The 23,597-nt window shown below is 37.4% G+C and overlaps 1 protein-coding gene across 1 annotated transcript in view; it reads right to left on the bottom strand.

Moving 5' to 3' along the window:
- The window catches only part of kek3 (leucine-rich repeat, immunoglobulin-like domain-containing kekkon 3 protein), a 277,971-nt gene that overhangs the window by 81,251 nt on the left and 173,123 nt on the right, over positions 1 to 23,597 (bottom strand). The window contains exon 2 of the mRNA XM_073971596.1: positions 20,573 to 20,604. The gene's annotated coding sequence lies outside the window, so the exon portion shown is untranslated. The remainder of the gene's footprint in view (positions 1 to 20,572; positions 20,605 to 23,597) is intronic.

The raw sequence follows: 23,597 nt of genomic DNA, 5'->3' as shown, positions 1-23,597 counted from the left end.
GTATTTTTATTTGTTTAATTGTTCGGAGAGTTAAAATAATTCTGTATTCCCTTTGGTAATTACTACATGATTTAAATATAACATTTAAGAGATTAAACTACATGCTCGTAGTTTCTCCTATACATATGTAAGTGGCTCATCAACTCATTCATAAAGCAATCTTCAAAAATATTCCTTTTGTTATTCAATTTTCTGATTTTCAATATGCTTTTCTCGACAAAAATATTTGCATATATGGCCTTAATCTGTCAGACGTCTGCCTATCATAAATAATGCCGCATGCAATTTCTGGCATTTCTTCTTCATTCTTTGTTATTTTTTTCTTTTTCTCTCGTTTTGACCAGATTTGCATTTCACAATATTCCATATTCGTTTGTTATGGATTTAAGCCACCTTTCAATTTGGCTGCTAAAGCTTGCCGACTGACAGACACGACAGGACATGCAACAAAGCAAAGCAATACCATCAGGTAAAATACTACTCTTCAACCACTACTTGGAACTGCAGTTGCAAGAACATCAGGCACACACACACAAATGCCTCCACACACCCCCAGTGAAGTTCCTTTAGCAATGAAGATTATGTTCTCTTTGTCTTAAATTGAAACGAGTATTTTACATATGTTTCGTTGCATTTTCGTTTTGCATACAGAAGAAGAAGACCTGCAATACATCGGCCATGTGGAGGACCAGTGTGTTTTGTACATGTGTGAGTGTCTGCATGTGTGTGTGTGTTTTTGAGTTATAAAGAAAATTATTCTTAAATTGTCTGTCTAGTGCAGTTGAGAAGATACTTTCACATGGCATGTTATTATGTACCAAGATATGGATGGATGCATACACATGCATATGACTGAATATGTGAGTGTGTCTGCATCTACTCCATTTTATGCACTTGATGTGCCAAAAAACATATTCCAAGAATATGATATGATGCCGTTTCCAACCAAAAACGTAGAGACATAAAAACAACAACAGCAGTAGCATCAACAATCTACATTATTCACATCGGCAACTGCAGGATTGCAGGCTTTTTCTTGTTCTTCTTCTTTGTCGGTCTTAATGGATGCTCCTTGCAAAAGTTCTTCTTCTCTGACAAAGTTCTTCAAGGCTTTTAACGCATGCAAATCTTATGCCTGGCCAAATAAGAATATGTCAGACAATCGTGATTTGGCGAGATATGTCCTTAATGCGGACAAAATATGTATGCATGTACACACATACCTCTTGCCACTTATCCCACATACCATCCTACCAACCATAAAAATGCTAATAAATACTTCAGCCAAAATGAAGAAACAAGAATATATGAACATTTATTAAGTGGTAAATTTTCATTGGAAATCCTGTAGCTTTTTTATATATATCCGCAACGCCATAAGAATTTTTAAAATAAACAAAGCAAATCTGAAGACAGTGGGATTGATGAGAAAATCGAAAATATGATTATGGTTAAAATAATACTTAAGCGCAAAATGTTGAGCGACATATTTTTTGTTTAAGTGCAGTTTGAGGGCTGTTCGAAAATGAATGTAGTCCTTTTGTCCGGATAACAAAGTTTTCCTTTTTGAGAATGTCCATATTTCTTGAGATAATGACCCAAAAGCTCTAAAAACGTCTAGACATTAAATATTTTATTTTGACAGCGATATGTCCCGGAGGGTCTACTCTGGATTCCTCTGGTCCATTCCGGGTGGAGAGTAACCCAGTTGGCATTGTCCCATTCATCATAGGTCGGTGTCGGTGAGTTGCAATGAATGGCTACATTTTAGGAATTCCTTAGGCCTGACATTCCTGAGGAAGTATAGCGATAATGATTATGTTGCTGCGCCAACTTGATCGCCAGTGAGTATTCGTCGATTATGATATTTCCTCCGCAGTCTCCCTAGCAGCAATACCGGTCACAGTTAGTATCACTGATTATTACTGTCCCAATTCCTGAATGAATCTGACATTCCTGCACTTTAACTGCGATGGTCTTCGAGGGAAGATCAGCGATTATTTAAAAGAAGATGGATGACACTTACTGTGTCTTGGATCGTTCTTAAAATAAACTACGAAAAGGACATGGAGGAAAGCGAGTTAGAAGGTCGAAATATCGAAAAATAATCCTCATTCGATTTGACTGGAGATATGTACACTCAAAAATATCCTTAAACAACAGCAAACAAAGATATAACGCTAATTTCTGATGGTTTATAGGGTCTCCAGCAAAAATTTAATCACACATAACTCAAAAGTTCTACTCACGTCGGATCTGCCATCTAGGGTCCTGGATATAATCCAAAAAGAATTTACACCCCCCAACCCCCTAGACCTTGAGCTCCATTTTATTGCACAGTATTAGAGGAGACTGTCATATTTGACCTGACACATTCATCGTCTCATCTGGACTGACGAATAACTTGACTTGAAACCCCGTCATTTCATTGGGTCGGACCGTCTTACTATCCTCATCTCCATCAATAGAACACCTCTGATACCGTACCTCTCTAAACGCCGTACATTCATTAGGATTCAGGGAATTCACTACCCAAAGCTTTAGAAAACTGCCAAAAACCTCCTAATATTCAGGTGGCAGAGAGGAATTTCCGAGCCATCAACATTGTTGAAGCCGCTCGACCTATTCATGATGATCAAATAACTGGAATTATATCTAATTACCTAGCAGATGCCACAACATTAGCGAATGAGTGTGGTGAGATTCTCCGTACGAACCCCAGAGTCAGAGACCTGACATTGGAAGTCAATGAATCAGCCGATGAAAACAAGCGGGAAAAAGGCTACAGGATCTTAAGTGCTGCAACATTAGAACCGGTTGTGGCAAATTGGGGACAACTGATTAGACATTATCGAATTCTGGGGAAGGGAATAACCGGACATCTAGGATGTTTATCGGCGTGGTTGTGACAGATTCGAAGAGCTTGTGATATATTGCGATAGCTACTGGGAGAGAAGTGTTTTTCATCATTTACGATCTCTTGCAGTCGAGGAGAAACCACCACAATTTACGATGGGTAACGTTGCACATCTTATTCGAGGCCCAAAATCATCAAAAGCGTTTGGATCTGAGGGATTTCCAGCGGTGAATGATTCCTGCTTCATTCATGTATTTGAAGAAAATCGTCTACTTATCGCTAGTCACCCTAATAGTTTCCCATACCTTGCAAATTGGCCGGCTGGCCACTTACTAAAGCCTCATACCGGCCGAAATGATTTTGTCACTCATAGCAAACATACCTGAGGCATTTCTCCTTTGCAAAATCTCTTGCGAATCATCAACACAATTTATTGAGCAGGCCTATAGCGACCGTGAGATGAGAAGTGTTTCCGATCTATTCCAGCCGAAGAGAAACTATCACAATTTGCGTTGGTTGATGTTGCTGATGTTATCCGAGGCGCAAAATCACACAAAGCACTTGGATCTGAGTGAATGATCTGGTGATGTTAAAACAGCTGAGTAAACCAGCTGTCGAGTACCAAATTAATCAACTTTCCGTTAGCCACACAAATAGTTCCCAACGCCTGGAAAATGGGCAAAGTAGTCCCGCCACAAAAGCTTCGCAAGGATGCCAGGATAGGTGAATCTCATTTTGTCGCCAGTAGCTAAGATACCTTAAGCGTTACAGAATCAGCTGCGAATCATCAACACAATTTATTGAGCAATCCTATAGCGTCATTTGCGATGCTTGATCGTGCAGATGTTATCCAAGGCGCAAAATCACTCAAAGCACCTGGACCTGACGGAATTTTCAATGGTGATGCTAAAGCAGTAGTCAAGAACCAAAGTCATCAACTTACCGTTATCCACCCTAATAGTTCCCAACGCCTGGAAAATGGGCGAGATAGTATCGCTCGGACACCAGCAAAAATAAATCCTACAGGAAAAATAAATCCTAAATCAACAGTATCAAAAATACTTGAGGCGTTACTCCCCCCAAAATCAGAGCATGCTATCCAGATGCGGATCGTCAACACGGGTTTCGGAGGCAGCATAGTACCACAACAGCTCTGCCGCCATTTCCACGCATATTAAACGAGTACTCAACAAGAACAGGTCGTGCTACAGACCTGACTAAAGCATTTGGTACATTTGCTGTTTAAGGATGTCGAAAATACTACCTCCCGGCCTTGCCTGAAACGTTGGGTACACAACTTTATGAGTGCATTCTCAACACGGGTTATAGAGGCAGCATATTACCACAACAGCTCTGCCGCCATTTCCGCATATATTAGCCGTGGTTTTAATCAGAATAGGTCGTGATACAGACTTGATTAAAAACAAGTAAAAAAGTATAAGTCGGCTTTGCCGACAGAGATATACCTTCAGCCTGTGTGGATTAAAATATCTTTTCCCAAAAAAAAAAAAAACATGTATATAGTGGGGTTTTCAAAATTTTGGCCATATGCGCCGACAAAAGTATAGTTAGGATTAAAGCTCAAAACTTGCGGAGATATCGACAGATAGGGCTTTTTTATCACACTAGCTTTATTCGGTAATATATTCGGTTCTAGCCCTCCAGCCACTACATATGTTGCCATAGGGGTTTTTTACAACTTTCGGGCTGTATTCTCAAGAAGTATGGACTTGCCCCTGAAAAAAGTTTTACTGTCGTAATTGAGGCAGCGAATGCAATTTGCTTCAACAAAAATCAAAGTGATTCGAGAGCAGGTCTTAAAGTGAATTTATAAAAAATTTTGAGTGGGAGGTACCCGAAGGAGTGAAAAAAAATATAGTCCATATTCGAACCTGATCTATATGTGGTAGATATTTTAGGATGTGTAAAGTATGGACCGAATCGGTCACTCCCATCAAGAGTTTTCGTGTGCACAATTTTTCCGAACATTTTTGAACTTTTGTGGGGGAGGTACCTGAAGGAGTGGACTGATATGACTTATCTTCGAACTTAAACTAAGTTTGCACGAAATATTACAAAGACCAAATTGTGGACCGAATCGGCAGATCCGTTCGAGAGTTATCTTGGACCTTTCGGGAAGTATGGACTTGCCCTTGAATAAGCTTATACCGTTATATGGGGGGCAGTGAATGCAAGTTGCTACAACAAAAATCAAAGCGATTCGTGAAAAGGTCTTAAACTGAACTTTTCCGAAACTTTATGTGGGAGGTACCCGAAGGAATGGACCGATTGAGTCCATATTGGAACCTCATCTAAGTCTGGTAGAAATTTCACGATGTGCAAAGTTACTTCCTTCAAGAGTTATTGTGGGGGAGGTACCGGAAGGAGTGGACCGATATAACCCATCTTCGAACTTAAACTAAGTTTGGACAAATCAGTTCATCCATTCGAGAGTTATCGTCCGCACCAGCCAGCCAGACGGACGGACATTGCTTAATCGACTCCAAATTGTCTGAAACACATTTCGTTCAAACATACTTGGGGTCTAAAACCATTATTTCGATGAGGCACATTTTTTTACCCGTATAAAAGTGTATATACCCTCGTTAGCATAAATGCTGAGGGTATAAAAATTGATCAGTTCGCAGCTTGAAACGTTGGTTCATCAACTATATGTGTGGTCACTCGTGGTACGGGAAAGTCCAACGCCGTAGAGTGGAACAGGAAGATCACCAAGGGCTGTGATATATACGGAACTGTTTAACCTCATTAACGTCATCCCAACAGCATTGAGATTATTAATTCATGATGTCAGGTCCCATCATTGAAAACATTTGTGTCACGCTAAATATCCGCCCCTAAGAAAATAGCCACACTATTCACCACATGAATTGGAGAGATAAGGCCCCACTGAAAGCGTAGGAGGATAGGTAAATAATTCCTATTACTAAAGACTCCAAAGTCTTGGTGTTCACCTTCGATATAGTCGTCCACGCTTGCCGTAGCTATGTGCAATACGACGAGAAGTACATGACAAGATCCTCGAGTCCTTAGCCGAAATAATTTGAGAAGCATATAAGGAAACCTTGTTAACTGCATGCAAAGCGATACGTCGGTCTGTGGTAAGTTAAGCGGTGCCAGTGTGATTTGCCAACGTGAGTGAAACGCACTGGAAGAACTTATAAACTTTCCAAAATGCAGACCTGAGAACTGCCACAGCGTGTCTGCTCATGCCTTCGGTGGACCATTTACATGAGAAGTCGGTGCATCGGCACAACAAGATATTGTCGATGCAGTATCTGCTCGAGTGCTATGGGAAACACGTTAAAATCATCATCTAGTTAACAGGTACCCCTCGCCCACGCCTGTCAGGAAAGATCTTCATGAGGTCCGAAGATACAGAAGAAAACCTCTAGAATAATAGGGATATCAAGCATGTTTTAGCATTATTTTCGGAAGCTATAAGAGCCTATCATATGAATACCCTCCTATTCTTCCATCCACAAGAACTTACATCCTTTTTCAGTATGGACAAATCTTCTTCAGGTGGCGTTATTTCTGAAATTGGAGTTCGAAAAAAAAACTAATACATATACGAGTATAGTAGATGTTACAGCAACAACAGCAGCCGAGTATTCGATTTGACCTAACTGTTGCAAATCGTAATATTTTTTTGTCCTTGTAATTTGTTTGGATAGCATTCAAATAAGTTCTACTGAAAACTATTTGCAGCACAAAACACTGTCGCTTATTTTAATTTTAGACTATTTCCTCGTAATGCCATTGTTTATTCGAAACCAACAACTAATTTCCCTGCGAACAAACTTCACAAACAAAAGTCTGTTTTAAATATTTCATAACCAGTAGAGCTAACCTCTATTTTATATTAATTTCCTACCTCAATTCTCTCCCTAATTTCAAAGAGTACTTCTAAATAAAGCTTACACATTCAGTAGCTAACCTATTTTAGTTGCCACCACTCCCTCTTGGACATTCTATTTCAACCGCATTACCCAATTCACTTATGTCCTTTGAACTCTCTAATTCCCCTTTTTTCTCTCTTGCTCTGATTGTTCATGACTTTTGCACTGCTTTGGCACATCAGCCTTCAACTCTTTGTTCAATTATTCTGAAGCATTTTATTTTATTGTTGTGCAAAAGTGGTTTTTGTTGTCCGCTTACGCAAACAAACAAACAAATCCGTTAAATAACCACTTTGTTGTTGTTTAATTTTTAAAGTAAATCCAACAATTTTCATAACAGAAAAATCTTAAGCCAACAACAAAACCCACTTTGGAGTATTCTCGTCGAGTTGTCCTTTAGTTGGCTGTTGCTGTTGTTGTACTATTGTGTATGGTCGGGATTTTATTTTTGTTGTTTTGTTCTACCTTTGCTGTGAGATGCAGTGGTGCAGTGTGCGGTGTTTCCTTCCTTCCGGCTTTGTAATGTGGCTGTGTGGCATAAATGCCACATTGCCGTTACTTTTGCCCGACTGGCTGTTGCAGCAGTCAAGGAATTGTGAATGAATCTTCGTCCAAGTACACAACAGCAACAACAAACAATTATTGTTGTTGGCGGGAGGGATGGTGGAGCTAGCTGGTTGTAGTTTGTGGTTTTCTACTATCTTTCGCATATTTTCTGAATGCAGCAGCAGCTTTCATCTCTTGTGCTTCTGCTTTTGTGAATGTGAATGAATATTGCGAGGGAATTGTGGTTTATAGAAATTTGTTTTGGGCAAATTCTCAGTCTCAGGTAGGTTTCCGGTTTTTGTTCAGCTGTTTGTCTATAGAAGTACTTGGTGTTGGTTGAATTGTTAGTTTTTTTCCTCTCCTTTATTTTGTAGGTAGATTTTGTTTATAATCCAGCCGCTAAAGCTACTGCTGGTCCTCCTTTTTGTTTGTGGTCTGATATTATAGTTTATGATTTTTGGTTGCATGTCTCCTGATGGTTTATTATAAACATTGCTTTTTACATGCTTTTGCTTCTGCAGCAGGAGACCCAGCTAAAGATATGCTCTTATGTTGGCACATGTCCTATTTGTTGCAGTGAATATATTTGGATATCAGCAAAAGGCAAATGCAACCATCCAGTCAGCCAGGCAGGCAGGCAGTCAGCGAGCTGTAGAAGCAAACAATGTGCTACATTTATTTATATCTTGTCGCAAAGCTCACAGCTCATGCATGATAATGAATTTTTGCAATGTTTTGTTGTTGATTCTTTTTGTGGTTTTTAACATCGTGTTCCATTATAAACCACAAAATATTTAAATGATATAAAATTAAGGGGAATTTCAGATAAACTGATAAAAAAAATATTTCCCCAAAATATGTTATACAAAAAAATATTGTGGTTAAGGAGGATAGTAAAAAAAATAAGTCGGCTGGCCAACAACAAAATACCCTGAAACTAAATACTGTAAAAAACAACAGAAACTGGGGTGGTGTACCTAAAGGTACTATAAGTTTCCAGCGTAAATTTTTGTGCATTTTTGGAGCCCAGTATTTCGAAAAAGTCTTGGTACCCGTGGGATTTATTTAGAGCTTTCATTTCCTGACAGGAAAAAAATGATATCATTTTAATCAGAATCACAAGGACGAACATTTTAATAAAATCCTCGAACAGCCCTAAATAAAATACAAGAGCAAAATGTGATTTTTTGTGAGGGAACTATCGAAAGGTGTTGTCCGATTGGATCTTTATATAAATCCTAGAGAAATATTGCGATATGCTAAGCAGGGACCAATGTTCACTCAGTCTTTTTGTTATTTATCGTGCCCACCTATCACAATTAATGTTGAACTTTTTAAAACATTTGAAACGTTATAACAGCGAAATAAAGCACGGTCACAAGGAGTACCTTCGGTAATAAATTGGAAACGATCCTCATACTGCACTTAAGCGATAATTTTTAACTTTTGTAAGGGTGGAATCTGAATGTGTTGTCTGTTGTAGACCTTATTCCAAATGCACGTTAGGAAGAAATGTTACGATGCTTTGGATACTCAATTCAGAAGTTACCGTAATCATCAGGTATTTTATTTGGTGCAGGTAAGTTTTCATAGAGCTTTTGGGTCATTATCTCAGGAAATATGTACTTGCAATGGAAAGAAATTGTGAAACAGAGGACTTTAGGACAACCTGCTGCAAAATATTTCGAAACGACCTGAGACATGCCGCTAAACTGTACTTGTTCAATAATTGCAAAATCGACCCCAATTGTCTGAAATCTACTGGGAATCTAAAGCTATTTTATCGCTGAGGCGCATTTTCGATCGTTTTAGCCATCAAGTAAGAATGCATCAGTCAGTTGGGCTGACGGAGATATTACCTCAGGCTCTGACAAAAAAAAACCAAGTATGAAAGGCATTAAGTTCGGCAAGGCCGAACTTGTTATACACTCCACCACGAGTTGTATTGAAGTAAAATGGAACAAGTAGTTTCTGTCGTTTACGAAGAAGACTAAATACCAAATTTTAGCAAGTTCGGTAAAATATTGTGCCTAATCTTCAAAATACCGAAATTCGGGAGGCACCGTTCCACGGAGGCTATATATCAAAACGTCGATATATTTCTAGCGGAAAATGTTGAGACTCAAAGAAGACTAAATACCAAATTTCCGATATTTCGGTAAAACCTTCAAACTACTAATTTTCGGTACGCTTCTATGGGGGATATAGAAATCCGCAGACCTATACTGATAATTCTCTTCTGAAATATTTTATAACCCCATGGAAGACTAAGTAACAAATTTGAGTCTTTCGGTGGGATATTGACGTCACAACCTTCAGAATTACGAAAATCGGGAGGTACCGATATATTTGGGCTATACGAATTTCAGTCAGTCTAACAAAGACTAAATACGAAATTTCAGCCATATCGGTGGGTTACTGTGGCCACAACCTTTAAAATAATCGAGAGGTACCGTTCTATGGGGCTATATGAAGGTCCACGCCTTCATATACCGACAATTTCATATGGAACGTTTAATACCCTAATTGAAGACCAAATACCAAATTTCAGCCATTTCGGTGGAATATTGAGGCCACAACCTTCAAAATACCGGAAATAGGGAGTTACCGTTCTATGTGTAGTTCTAAGGCGTGGACCTGTACTTACAAGTTTCGACAGGAAAGTTTTATACCCCAAAACGAACACTAAATACCAAATTTCAGCCATTTCTGAGGAATATTGAGGCCACAACCTTTAAAACTCCGAAACTCGGGAGTTACCGTTCTATGGGGGATATATGAAGGCCTGGACCTATACCTACAAATTTCCGCCATTTCGGTGTGATAATGAGGATAAAACCTTCAAAATACCGAAAATCGGGTGGTACCGTTATATGAGGACTATATAAAGGCGAGGACCTATACCGACAAATTTCTGGGGGAAAGTTTTAAACCCCCAACGAAGACTAAGTACAAATTTGAGCCATTTACGTGTTATCTTGAGGCTAAAACCTTCAAAATCGGGTGGTACCATTCCATGGGGGCTATATCAAAACGTGGACCGATATAGCCCATTTGCAATACCAAACATCATAGGAGTAACAGAAACTCTATACCAAATTACATAGCTATATCTATAAAATTGCGAGCTGTATCTTGATTTCAACAGATGGACGGATTTTACCCTGATCAAAAATATATTTACTTTTTAGGGTCTCCGATGAATATTTCGATGTGTTACAAACGGAATGACAAATTTAATTATACCCTCCTTATTATGGGGGAGGGTATAGAAAAAGAAACAAACACAGCGATTATGTCATACTCTGGTGCTATACCAAATCATTTACATATACCAACAATTTTTATTAAAAAAAAAAACTGACATATAAAATTTCGTTAAGTCCCGGTCTTAGGAATTCGAAGACTCCAACAAAAGGCTCTAAGACGCAGCTTCTTCAAAAGAAGATGATGTCACAGTCGCAACATTTGAAAGGTCTTCAGAATACCTCTTAAACACAAAATTCATGTCATCGACTAGTGAGGCTTGGTAGTAGTCTTCCAGAACGGGGGGAATGAAAGAACGATTTCGAGGACTGCACTAACATTAAGATAGATGGTGAACAGAGAGGAACCAACCAACATAGGTACAAACGCGAACAAGCCGAATATTGATGAGTCTGTGGCAACTTCTGTCTCTCCAAAGGCCATAAATGTGAAGTCAACTAATCCGCAGTCACAACCAGTGGTCATGAAAGGTATAAGGTCTTCTGAGGAAGAACACCCTGCTGCGAAGATGTCGACGCTGTCACAACCTGTCTGCTCGTCAGTTTCGTATGCCTCGGTGACGATTAGCGATACTGAGATGATCAAAAATTCCTTCAGTTAGCGCATCTTCACTGCAACCTTGTACGTCAGCGAAGGCTAACAGGACCTTGCTCGTCTAACCCGAAGCATATTGAGGAAGCTGTGGGACGGTTGGTCTCCAATGATCTGATTGTTGCGATAATTGACAAGGCTGATGCCATTGGGTGTATTTGTGATAGTCTTTGGCTACTAATCAAGGGTTATCTCAGAAGAATCCTCATCTTAGACGACGTGGATTAGAACAACGTACTGCTCGGCCAGTCAACCTTGTACAAAGGAGTCAATGTGACTAAATGCGAGAATAAAAAAAACTGCATAGAAATGGATGTTTTCACAGCCGGTGTACCAGGTACTGATAGAGGCTATAAATATATTGAGACTATACCAAAACATGTACCCACGCTGACAATTTTTAATGGAGAATTGTCGTGACTACAGGGAACTCCAAATGCAGAAAATCGGGATGTACCGTTATATGGGGCTATATGGAAACATGGACCTATACCTAAACAGGGGCCAATGTTTAAAATTTTTGGTGCTGAAGTTTTGTGATGGCCGGGAATCTCATATAGGTAGGAATCTCATTGGTAGTTCCGTGTAGCTAAAACCCTCAATGTAAGGAAAATCTGGAGGTACAGTTGTATACGGGCTATATCAAAATATGACCTCTGTTAACAAGTTTTAGTGAAGAAGTTTTTTGAGCACTGGGAATCTCACAAGTCAAATTACAGGTAGTTCTTTAAACTTGATCTTTTGTTTAGGAAAGGCCATAAAGAACGAAAGGTTTTTAGAGCTTTTTGGCAAGATGGTTCAACGTGTTTCCTAAATGTCAGCTTTTTGTCCATTATGACTCCGAGATAATTTATTTTGTCGGCGATGTTGATTTCATTTCCATGGAAAAGTAATTGTCTTCTAGGAATTCTTTTTTGGGACTTGTTGAATGGAAATATTATTGCTTGCGTTTCATTATAATTCATTTTGATTTTCCATTTGCTGAAATATTTGTTGCACGCCAATAAGCTTAACTCCATTTTTTAAGAAGAGCAGATGTTAATTTACTTGATGATATTAGTGCCGTATTATCGGCATAGTAAGCTGTAAGGACTTCACGGGAAGGCTTGAAATCCGATGTATAAATTGAGTAGAGAGTAGGGGATAGTATAGAACCTTATGGAAGTCCTGCTGTTATCGTTTTGAAAGAAGTAGGTCTTTTTTTATTTTTTTAATTTATTAATTTCAACGGCATATGTCCTACTTTGCAGGCACTGTGAAATAATTTTACATAGCTAGGTGGGTATATTAGCCTTTATCAATTTTTATAGAAGGCCATTGTGCCACACCGTGTCAAACGCTTTCTCAATGTCGAGAAGTATATCACCGGTCGATTTTCTTTGTTTTTTGTTAATAATTATTTTGTTTTTAATTGGGGCGATTTGATGAGTTGTGCTATGATTTTTTTTAAACCAAATTGGTTTTCGGAAATAATATTCAGTTCTGTTGCAAGGTCCAAAATTCTTGAATGGATTAATTTTTCGTAGGATTTTCCCAAATTGCTTAAGAGGCTAATAGGTCTGTAGCTGGTTGGCTCTGATGGGGGTTTATTTGGCTTCGGTACGGCAATGATTTTTGCTTCTTTAAATGCTCGTGGAAAGTGATTGAGACGAAGACAAATGTTAAAAATGAGCACAAGAAGACTTATTACCCTTTGCGGTAAGTTTTTTTAATGCAATGTTGGGTACATTATCAAATCCTGGTGCTTTTGACGATTTTAACATTGAAATGATAGATGTCAATTCATTATTTGTTATATAAATAATATAAATAATATCCGTTTCAGACGGTGGTTCGGAATACAATTGCGATACAGACGTGTTAACACTACGATCAATAGAGTGACTATAAGAGGATGTTAGTTCATGTGATTTACTAAAAGTTCTCGCAAGTAATTCAGCTTTTTCTGGATCAGTAATTGATTTTGAAGGACCGTCAATAAGTGATGGAATAATGTGCTTTCCTTTACCTTTTAATGACCTACTTATCTTCCAAAAGCTCTTATCTCCCGGTTTCATATTCTCTAGGAGAGTTGACCATTTCCTGTTTTTATGTTCATTTAGTTTTTGGTCCATATGTTTCGTGAGAAATGATGTACACTGACCATAAATATTATATTCAAAGCTCCTGTGAGCTCTAAGTTGCTTTCTTTTGAATTGTTTTCTTTGTCCAAATATATGTATATAGAATGTCCCGAGGTATTCGATCGGAATTCCTTGTTTCACATTGAGGGGTTGAGAGATTTCTCGATGTTAATATAAGTTTGATGAATTTTTCAATTTCCTTATCTATGGTATTTTTAGAGCTATAATTATCAAACGATAAACCGATACTGTTTTCTACAATACTTTGAAATAAGCTCCAAATAAGCTTATCTTTCATAACACGAGCTGATAGTAAACAGAGTACAGGGCTAATGGGATTTCGTAGTCCAAAGTTGTGATTGCCATCGGTGTCGATATATTACTTAGAACCATATCCACCGTGGGTGGATTGCAATTTTGACGATGTGGATATAAAGTTGATTTTTTCGGATAATACACAAAGTAGTTTTGTAGCTGCTGCAGGTTGTTAAGAGCATTACCAGCCGCGTTGTTAGATGAACAGTTCCAAGAGGAGTGCTTGGCGTTAAGATTACCAAGCATTACGAAGTCAGCATTGTCCGGAGTAAGTCGTTTAATATCGTTTGTAAATGAAGACGCGAATCTAGGAGAATGCGCTGTCGTTACAATGACTTTCCTGTGGCTGATAACAATTTTAATAGAAAGATTTTGTATTAATGCTGTCTTAATTACTGGTAATATTATATGCTTAATATTTTTGTGGACTAGTAAATCTACTCCCCCACCATACCCACTTTGACGGTCGTCGCGATAAATGATATAATTTTCAAAAAATTGTGACTTTCTTTATAAAATGTTTCATTTAGCCCAGCTATATGAAAATTTTTTTCTTTAAGATTGTGAATTTGAAGTAATGCCGTTAGCATTCCAATGTAAAATATTTAGGTTTTCTATGTAATTATTTAAGGTCATAGGCATACCTCAATAAAGACATTACCACTTGAATTTGTTGTACTCTCGACGTACATTTGCTAAGTTCATCAAGTGATGAGGAAAAAATGTTGAACAATTCGTCTATGTTAAATAGATCTGCGCATTCATTTCTTGTGGTCCCAACATACGAGCTGTTGTTATAGTTGTTGTTGTCGTTTATAATCGTCGACGGAACATGATGTGTGTTGTTTATATTTGCAGAGGTACGTGCTTGTCTGGGACGTGCAACGGTGGCCCTTCTATTCTGATTGGACGTTACTTTTTGTCTGATTTCAATATATTTTTAGCGCAAAGTACAATTAACATCATTCGCGGCATGATCGGATCTTGCATTTCTTGCTTCCAAGCAGTTGAAACAGGAGAAAATAGTAGGCCTCTTATTATCTTTAGAAAGAGGGCAATCATTTGTTCGGTGAGTTTTTGCACATGTCATACATGCTGACTTTCTATTGCAGTGATCACCTCCATGACCGTACATCAGGCAGTTCCAGCACTGAGTTGGTCTGTCTGATTTTCTCGGTTTGTATTTTTTCCATGTAACATAGATTTTGCAAATCAAATCAATATTTTTTAAGTGGTTTGGATTAAATGATTTCCTATCGAATTGTACTTTGTATACAGCATTATGAGGACTGCTATATCAGGTTTGCACTTCTGTCACAGATTTAGGTGGGAGATTGTATGCTGTGAGATCTTCTATGATGTCATCAGTGTTTATCTTTGGGAGACCATATAGGAAAGTTGTATACAGCTTATTTGATTTTGAATTAAAGGTGTGGAATTCAATAAGACCTTCCTTTAATGATTTTACACAGAAGTCGTATTTTTCCTGTGCCTGCGGAAAAATTTTGGTACCGATGGAAGTGCGTTTGTATGCACAACCGTCACCCGTTAGTAATTGAATTTCTTTCAAAGGAATGTTTGCATCATCAACAATTGGTGGTGGTTTTGGTAATACCTTGGTATTATTTAAATTAATATTGGACTCTATCAAGTCGTTCAAATCCTCCATATCAGATAATGAACTGAATCTATTAAAGCTTGAGCATGATGGATTATCAGCTATTGGTTTCATCGAAGAAAACAAAATACGAGATTGTGCCTTAGACTTTGTTCTAGATGGAAAGTCGGCCCGGCATGCCGACGGTTTGCCCCCGGGGATCTTGACCATTATGTGGTGCTTCTATGCACTGACCGATTGGTATGCAAATAAACACTATAATATTATTATTGTTTTTTACAAATTTGTGCAAAAGCACAATAACAAAATAGCACTCACTATTCACGGTAATGATTTTTATTTATTTAAGCGCACTAACAACCGACCCGTTTGAGAGCTAGCTTAACAGTGAGAAAATGTCGCTAAAATCTTGAAAATACCGAAAAATTGAAGGTAAGATTATATGGAAGCTATACAAAACCATGGGTCTATAAGGCCCATCTTCGAACATGACCTGTCTAAGCAGAAAATATACTCGCGTGCAAAAATATAGCAGACTAGGCAAATTATTGTGGAATCTAGAGTCTTTATAACAGACGAACATGGGTAGATCGACTCAAAATTTTATCCTGATCAAGATTATGTATACTTTATAGGGTCGCAAATGATCATTTCAATGTGAAGGTGACGGGTATAAAGGGTATGTTTTTTTAGAATATTTATCGACCTTAAGTGACCAGATTATAGCTATTTTGTAAGAAGTTATGATTAACAAAATTACTATATAAATCCGTCATTTGTGATGACAGTTTTTGTTGTGAATGAACTGATAGAGCTAACGTGCAGGAGATATCCGTTAACATGCTGTGTATGGTCTATGACACGTTAGGTTCTTTCGACAAGCGTATTTAGGCAAAAATTACTATAAAAAAAACTTTAAAATCTTTTATCTTCATATAAGAGATTGTCAAATAAACAAATGGACAACTACTAACACGTGTGTCCGAAAAAAAAAAACAAATATGCAAAATAGCCTTCTTCTTCATAGTTGAGCTTTTAAAAAATAAATAAAAAAACAAAAATAATCTTGCTTTAATCTGGGTTATTTTGTTTTCTCAACAAATCACCGACACTTAAAATCAAATACGGTCTTTGCCAAATGGCACATTGTTTTCTTATTTAAGTAGACAACCAGTTTGGAAGGGAGGAAACAGTTAAAAGAAGTAAACATTTTGTCACTGTGATTAGCTGGAATGATTTTAAAGAAGTAAAAAACGGACAAACATTTGAGTCATTGAAAATGGTCGAAAAATATATATTTAGCAACGCTTTATAAATGTTAATTTAAACCGTGAGAGAGGACAATGCAAACGTTAAACGGATCTCGCAGAATTATGTTTACTTTATGATTTTATTTTTTTATTTTTCGACACTTCGACACTACAGTTTTTGTGAAAAATGCACCCATGATTTCACTGTGTCTCTGCTCAACTGGTTACAGCAAATCTGAAAAAAACAAAAAACGATTTTTGCTATCACCCTCACCCGCACTTTTGAAAATGACCAGCCAAGGAAATGTCTAGCTGTTGGCAACCTTCTAGGGCAGAACAAAAAAATGATAATGACAGTAAATGCGATTTCGAAAGAACGCAAATAAAGAAAACAAATAAAAGCATGCGGCAAATAAAGAAAAAAGCGACGCGCCACAACTAAACTGAAATCATAGTAAAATATGTTGAACGGAAGCTGCCTCCAAATGGAGATAGGAAAGACTCTCTTGAAATTTAGTGTTGCTAAACAAACCATTGGGATTTTTCAGAAAACACCCCGACAATTTCCTTTGGCAAATACCCTTTCAGTGGAAAATGATTTTTGTTTTTTTTTTTCTTCTCTTTTTTCTACACAACAAAAGCCCAGTCATAGTGACCGACAAACCTTTATTGGCCTAAAAGCACTTCAGTTCATTCATTCATTCTTCTTTTTGCAGAATTGTTGTTGTAAAGTGGAGGGTATAGGATTGTGTGTGTGCGTGCGTTTGTTTGTTATGCTTGAATCCCTAAACGAGCATCATGGCACAAATTACGTGAATAGCGGTTCATTGACTTTAAAATTTATGAGAATCTCGATTTTTTGCAACGTTTTTTTCTTCTTCATTCTTTTGATTTCAATGGTAATGCCATGAAGATGGTCTTTCATTTTCCTCTTGTTTGTTTTTTGTGTTGGTGTCATTCTTTCCCTTAACTCTCGTCGTCCTTATTTGTTTTCGCAAAGAGAAAAAGAAATTTGCTTTAACAAACTGACTGACACCGCATGCTGCTATTGACAGCAAATGCTCGTTTAGAACCATTAAACTGAAGTCATTACAATGATGAGGAAGGATTTCTGAGTACAGAACAATTTTTTATAAGTTGATGATGTTATTATGTCTGGCTTTACAGCAGCAGGCAGCATCGCCATGTAAAGCTTGCTGGTCGCGGAGGAGTGAAGAATGCTTAAGATGAAAATGGGTCATAAGAACGCATAAAAATCATGAGTAAATCAGAAAGCAATTTGCAGTGAAATATGAACTTGTCCAAAAAATATGCGCTAATAGATCATAGAATGTTTAAAATGGTTATGGGTGTAATTTTGCGAAATAAATTTAAAAATATGGCGGCATTAAAAGTAGATTGGAAGCATAAATATCAATGGTTGTTTGTCCATGACGGCGTATGAGTTCGTTTACGAAGAAAAATCGAATTTTGTCATAAAGTATACGCCCATAAGAAGTTGTGTGTTCACATACAATCTTGTGTACACCTTCTATTCAATTAATGAAAAGGCGACCCGGATTTTACTATGGTGCCAGCTAATTAGGGACATCAAATATATTTGATTTTTAATAGATTTTACTTCAAATGTTTGTAAACTTTTATGAAATATATAAAGTAAGTAGATGAAGGTATAAGCGCTATCGCTTTATTTATTACATGAGAGGAGTTCTTTTATAAGAGAAGAAATCTCACATTACCTAATGATGTTTTTGTATTGAAGAAAAATACACAAACAATAACAAACGTGGAAATAAAATAATAAGCGATTTTTTAATTAAGGGGTGACCCCCATTCGTAAAGCCCAATAAAAGCCATTTGTCATTATTTTTTCAAGAAAACTGCGAACATTTTAGATAGATTCTTTTCAATTACAAGAGCATACATTTTTTATACGGTTCATCTGAATAGAACCAAACAATATTTACCTACAATTACCGTTATATCTGACGACAGGAGAGGAATTGTAAATGGTATCTTTGTGGACATGTAGAGGATATAGTAGCCGATATTTTCAATAACTTACATGTTTCACATATGCGTTTTAACGGTACTTTTTACTCGCTTTATGAAAAAATGTCAAAATATTAGCATGTTTTAATGGTTCACCAGGATAGAACCACCCTAAGAATTTACACAAATCCTTTGTCGGATGTGGTAAACTTTTACAAAAAAACTATTTATAATTATAACAAGTAAAAAAGTATCAGTCGGCTTTGCCTACAGAGATATACCCTCAGCCTGTGTATATTGAAACAATTTTTTTCCCAAACTACATATGTAACCCCCTAGGTTTTAAATATTTTGGGCGTTTGAACCGACAAAAATTTTGATTAGGATTAAAGATAAAAAGTTTTGCGGAGAAGATACTATAAGGAATGGATCGACATTGACCGTTATGGAAGTGGATCTCTACCCACAACATATGGTGCCATAGGGGGTTTTTACACTCTTCGGGCTGTTTGCTCAAGAAGTATGGACTTGCCCCTAAAAAACTTTTACCATCGTAATTGAGGCAGCGAATGCAAGTTGCTTAAACCAAAATTTAAGTTATTTGATAGCAGGTCTTAAAGTGAACTTATCCGAAATTTTGTGTGGCAGGTACCGGATGGTGTGGACAAATATAGTCCATATTTGAACCAGATCTATATCTGGTAGATATGTATATTAGGATGCGTAAAGTATAGACAAATTCGGCCACTCCCTTCAAGAGTTACCGTACGAACAATTTTTCCGAACATTTTTAAACATTTGTGGGGGAGGTACCTGAAGGAGTGGACCGATATGGCTTATCTTCAAACTTAAACTATGTTTGGACAAAATATTACTAAGGTCATATTTTGGACCGAATCGGCAGATCCGTTCGAGAGTTATCTTGCGCTCCAATCACCTCGTACGGCGTCATAGGGTTTTTTGCAACTTTCCTGCTATTTTCTCAGGAAGTATGGACCTGCCCCTGATGAAACTTATACCGTCGTATGGAGGGCAGTGAATACAGGTTAGTAAAACAAAAAATCAAAGCGATTCGAGAGATGACCCTAAACTGAACTTTTCTCAAATTTTGTGTGGGAGGTACCCGAAGGAGTGGACATATTAAGACCATATTGGAACCTCATATTACTCTGGTAGAAAGTTTACGCTATACAATGTATGAAACAAATCGGTTACTCACTTCAAGAGTTATCGTGCGCACAAATTTTCCGAACTTTTTCGAACTTTTGTGGGGGAGGTACCGGAAGGAGTGGACCGATATAGCCCATCTTCGAACTTAAACTAAGTTTGGGCAAAATATTACGAAAGCCAAAATTTGAACCAAATCGGTTCATCGGTTCGAGAGTTATCGTGCGCTCCAGCCAGCAGGACAGACAGACAGACAGACGGACGGACATGGCTAGATCGACTCCAAATTGTCTGAAACACATTTCGTCCAAACATACTTGGGGTCTAAAACCATTATTTCGATGAGGCACATTTTCATCGTATCAAAGTGTATATACCCTCCTTAGCCTAAAGGCTGAGGGTATAAAAACTGGACCCCACAACACATAATTAATATAATAAAAATAAATAATTAAATAAATATATATAAATATACAAATTAAAGCTAAATCACAGTTGCGTTAGGTTATGGCAATGGAATACACATTTTTTTATTTGTTCAACCCAGGTAGTGATTAGATGTTGGCTCCTCAAATTGATCGGACTTCCAACACACTCAATGACTGACCTCCATCAATTACAAGATTTTCGATTCGTTTTCTTGTGACTTGTCTTATGCCCAGCTATTTATAGAGAATGTAATAAACTTTATTAAATTTTGATATTATCGTATGGTAAATAATAATTAATTACACTGCCCATGGGGATGGACGCTTCCTTTTGGGTATGAAAGGCCTTGGTGAGTATATTAAGAACCGAAAAGGAAAATTTTCGCAAATATTTCAAGTTCCTGAGTTATGGCCTACCCGATTTCACATAATATGATGACCAGTTTTCCAATCAAATAGCAATAAATACATGGAATATTAAATTCTTATACTAACCTTGTGACACAGCATCACAGTTATTTGCTATCCTGGAAGAAAGAAAAAAAGAAAATTAAATTAATATTGTTTCTTTATTTCAAATAAAAGTTTAAACATTTTATGAAATTTATGGAATTATTAAAAATCGCATAGAATAAATATTCTAAAAACAAATTTCTTTTCCTTCTTAGAAAAAGTGATTTCAAAATCATGATATGACATAAATTCCATAAAAACCCTATCAAAATTCTCCGACATTTAAATTGGAATGTCTTGGCTTCGTAAGTAATTGAGGAAGCACATAAATCCTATTATTTTATTTTGTTACTCAAATATAAGAAAATAAAAAAATAAAATAAAACTTCAAATAAAATGAACAAAAAAGCATATCATGCACATAGACATTCAAATAAATATATCAAAGAAGTGAATTGAATATCTGTGGCATTACCTACAAAACACCATATGAAAATAAATCTATTGGTTATTGTTGTTGCTGCTGTTGCTGTGATTTCAATCCATTCGTTTCGATTCGTTGCAAGATGTGACAAGGATCATATGCTTTGTGTTTAGTCCATTATCGAAATGTGGGTTTTTGGGTTGAGCATAAAAACGTGTGACGGATGTTAGTAGCAGGGCGTGTGAGTATATCAGTGTAACTGTGTGTGTGGACACAGCTTTCAAATATGTTTTCCAACAATTGAGTGCATATGTGTTCAAATATTATTACCAATATTATGGCACAAAAATGACTAAACTTCGTTGCTCGTTGGTTGCTTCACCAGCTGTGTGCTTCCTTTTTTCTTCATTTTTGGATTTGACCAAAAAACAATGGGGCCCTCAATATTTATGTTTTATGCTGTCATTTTGTTGTATTCCATAACTTTATTAAAAATATATATGAAATGGACATCATCGGAAATTGGTGATATGCAGATAATGCCGGGGAAAGGGGATTATGAAAGAGGGATGTTGTTTTTAGGATTTTTAAATTAACGAATATACATTCTTGTTAAGGGCGTATGAAGGTTGTTAGACTTATTTCAAAATGGTATTTTTTATACCCTCAGCCTTTAGGCTAAGGAGGGTATATACACTTTGATACGATGAAAATGTGCCTCATCGAAATAATGGTTTTAGACCCCAAGTATGTTTGGACCAAATGTGTTTCAGACAATTTGGAGTCGATCTAGCCATGTCCGTCCGTCTGTCTGTCTGTCCTGCTGGCTGGAGCGCACGATAACTCTCGAACGGATGAACCGATTCGGTTCAAATTTTGGCTTTCGTAATATTTTGTCCAAACTTAGTTTAAGTTCGAAGATGAGCTACATCGGTCCACTCCTTCTGGTACCTCCCCCACAAAAGTTCGAAAATGTTCGGAAAATTTGTGCGCACGATAACTCTTGAAGGGAGTGACCGATTTGGTCCATACTTTGTATAGCGTAAACTTTCTACCAGAGTAATATGAAGTTTCAATATGGTCTCAATAGGTCCACTTCTTCGGGTACCTCCCACACAAAATTTCGGAAAAGTTCAGTTTAGGGCCATCTCTCGAATCGCTTTGATTTTTGTTTTAGCAGCTTGTATTCACTGCCCTCCATACGACAGTACAAGTTTCATCAGGGGCAAGTCCATACTTCCTGAGAAAATAGCATGAAAGTTGCAAAAAACCCCTATGACACCGTGTGAGGTGGTTGGAGCGCAAAATAACTCTCGTACGGATCTGCCGATTCGGTCCAAAATATGGGCTTAATAATATTTTGTCCAAACATAGTTTAAGTTTGAAGATAAGCCATATCGGTCCACTCCTTCCACTAACTCTTGAAGGGAGTGGCCGAATTGGTCTATACTTTACACATCCTAATATATCTACCAGATATAGATCAGGTTAAAATATGGACTATATTTGTCCACTCCATCCGGTACCTCCCACACAAAATTTCGGATAAGTTCACTTTAAGACCTAATATCGAATCACTTTGATTTTTGTTGAAGCAAATTTCATTCGCTGCCTCAATTACGATGGTAAAAGTTTTTTTAGGGCGAATCCATACTTCTTGAGCAAACAACCCGAATAGTGTAAAAACCCCCTTTGGCTACATATGTTGTGGTTGGAGATCCACTTCCATAACGGTCAATGTCGATCCATTCCTTTTAGTATCTCCTCCGCAAAACTTTTGATATCTAATCCTAATCAACATTTTTGTCGGTTCAAACGCCCAAAATTGTTAAAACCCCCTAAATACATACGTATTTTGGGAAAAAATTGTTTCAATATACACAGGCTGAGGGTATATCTCTGTCGGCAAAGCCGACAGATACTTTTTTACTTGTTTTTAGAGATTTTAATACCCTCCACCATAGTATGGAGGGTATATTAAGTTTGTCATTCTGTTTGTAACACATCGAACTAATCATTTGCGACCCTATAAAGTATATATATTCTTGATCAGGATAAAATTCTAAGACGATCTAGCCATGTCCGTCTGTCCGTCCGTCTGTCCGTCTGTTGTAATCACTCTAGCGTCCGCAATAATTGAGATAGAGTGCTGAAATTTTGCACGCGAGGGTCTTTTTTCCATAGGCGGGTCAAGTTCGAAGATGGGCTATATCGGTCCACTCTTTGGTATAGCCCCCATATAACGGTACCTCCGGATTTGAGGTATTTTGACGTTCTTAGCCATATTTGCAGACCGAATTAGCTCTAATTTGGTACTTAGGGTTCCTAGTGATCAACAAACTTATATCCCAAAGGATATGGGCATAGATCCATGTTTTGGTATAGTCCCCATATAACGGTACCTCCCGATTTTCGGTATTTTGAGAATTTTAGCCACAATTTTTAACCGAACTATCTGCGATTTACCATTTGAGGTTCTCAGTGGTCATGAAACATCCCCACCAAACATCGTCAACATAGGTCCATGGTTTGGTATAGCCCCTATATAACGGTACCTCCCAATTTTCGGTATTTTGAGAATTTTAGCTACAGTTTTTAACCGAAATAGCTGTAATTTGACATTTGAAGTTCTCAGTGGTCATA

Source organism: Musca autumnalis, unplaced genomic scaffold, assembly GCF_047663935.1.
Source record: "Musca autumnalis isolate F117 unplaced genomic scaffold, ASM4766393v1 scaffold_2, whole genome shotgun sequence".
NCBI lineage: Eukaryota > Metazoa > Arthropoda > Insecta > Diptera > Muscidae > Musca > Musca autumnalis.
The sequence above is the reverse complement of the archived record's forward strand: the minus strand, read 5'-3'. Positions and strand labels throughout refer to the sequence as shown.